A 2,281-nucleotide genomic window follows, 5' to 3' on the forward strand; every position below is an offset into this window, starting at 1 on the left:
TCCAGCATCTTCCAGGACCTCCAGGCACCACATGTCCACTCATACATGCGCCCTTGGGCTGCCCCCCTCGGCCGCTAAGCGGCAAAGGCTCCGTTCCAGCATCTTCCAGGACCTCCAGGCACCACATGTCCACTCATACATGCGCCCTTGGGCTGCCCCCCTCGGCCGCTAAGCGGCAAAGGCTCCGTTCCAGCATCTTCCAGGACCTCCAGGCACCACATGTCCACTCATCCATCCGCCCTTGGGCTGCTCCCCTAGGCCGCTAAGCGGCAAAGGCCCCGTTCCAGCATCTTCCAGGACCTCCGGGCAACACATGTCCACTCATCCATCCGCCGTTCGGCCGCCCTCATCGGCCGCTAAGCGGCAGAAGCCCCGTTCCCGTATCTTCCAGGACCTCCAGGCGGCTCATGGCCACTCAGCCATCCGCCCTTCAGCTACCTTCGTCGGCCGCAAAGCGGCAGATTCTCCCTCCTCCCGAGAGCCAGGGTGATGACTATGGAGCCCAGCAATGGCCCCTGGTACGTGTCTGAGCCCCAAAGAACATCACCCGATATCGGGCTTGGCTTCAATCTGTCAAACTCTGTTTCCTAAAAACCAGGTTTCTGAAATCGGGCAGGTGGTAATTTCCTCAGACTCCAATTACCTCGTCGGACGGGAGAAGGGGCCTTCGACGCACTCCGCCCATCTCCCCTTCTCCCGTCTTGAAACAGAAATTTTTCTGAATTTTTCGCCTGGCGCCCCTGGTACTTTTAGACACTTTGTCATTTTTCTGACTTTTTGAGCTGGTGCCCCTGGTATTTTTAGACACTTTGTCATTTTTCTGCCTTTTTTTGAGCTGGCGCCCCTGGTATTTTTAGACACTTTGTCATTTTTCTGACTTTTTGAGCTGGCGCCTCTGGTACTTTTAGACACTTTGTCATTTTTCTGACTTTTTGAGCTGGTGCCCCTGGTACTTTTAGACACTTTGTCATTTTTCTGCCTTTTTGAGCTGGTGCCCCTGGTATTTTTAGACACTTTGCCATTTTTCTGACTTTTTGAGCTGGCGCCTCTGGTACTTTTAGACACTTTGTCATTTTTCTGCCTTTTTTTGAGCTGGCGCCCCTGGTATTTTTAGACACTTTGTCATTTTTCTGCCTTTTTGAGCTTGCGCCCCTGGTACTTTTAGACACTTTGTCATTTTTCTGCCTTTTTGAGCTGGTGCCCCTGGTATTTTTAGACACTTTGCCATTTTTCTGACTTTTTGAGCTGGCGCCCCTGATACTTTTAGACACTTTGTCATTTTTCTGACTTTTTAAGCTTGGGACCCTTGTACTTTTGGAAACTCTCTCATTTGTTCTGACTTCAGCTCCTGCCCCATGTATTATTCCAGGCTCCCCTGCCTGCACAGCCTCCCCACACTCAAGCAGCCCTCCCCGGTGTCACACACACACACACACACACACACACACACACACACACACACACACACACACACACACACACACACACACACACACACCTCTCTCACAAGCCCCTTGGTTCTTCATGATGCTCAGTAAAAGAGCCAGGCCTCCCTGCCTGCACAGCCTCCCCACACTTAAGCAGCACTCCCCGGTGTCACACTCTTCTCCCAAGCCCCCTGGTGCTTCATGATGCTCAGTAAAAGAGCCAGGCCTCCCTGCCTGCACAGCCTCCCCACACTTAAGCACCCCTCCCCGGTGTCACACTCTTCTCCCAAGCCCCCTGGTGCTTCATGATGCTCAGGAAAAGAGCCAGGCCTCCCTGCCTGCACAGCCTCCCCACACTTAAGCAGCACTCCCCGGTGTCACACTCTTCTCCCAAGCCCCCTGGTGCTTCATGATGCTCAGTAAAAGAGCCAGGCCTCCCTGCCTGCACAGCCTCCCCACACTTAAGCAGCACTCCCCGGTGTCACACTCTTCTCCCAAGCCCCCTGGTGCTTCATGATGCTCAGTAAAAGAGCCAGGCCTCCCTGCCTGCACAGCCTCCCCACACTTAAGCAGCACTCCCCGGTGTCACACTCTTCTCCCAAGCCCCCTGGTGCTTCATGATGCTCAGGAAAAGAGCCAGGCCTCCCTGCCTGCACAGCCTCCCCACACTTAAGCAGCACTCCCCGGTGTCACACTCTTCTCCCAAGCCCCCTGGTGCTTCATGATGCTCAGTAAAAGAGCCAGGCCTCCCTGCCTGCACAGCCTCCCCACACTTAAGCAGCACTCCCCGGTCACACACTCCCTCCCTGGGCCCCTTGGTGCTTCACAACCCTACCCCTAAAGGAACCAGGCTC

This window comes from Leuresthes tenuis, unplaced genomic scaffold (assembly GCF_036924035.1).
Source record: "Leuresthes tenuis unplaced genomic scaffold, fLeuTen1.0.hap1 SCAF_270, whole genome shotgun sequence".
Taxonomy (NCBI): Eukaryota; Metazoa; Chordata; class Actinopteri; order Atheriniformes; family Atherinopsidae; genus Leuresthes; species Leuresthes tenuis.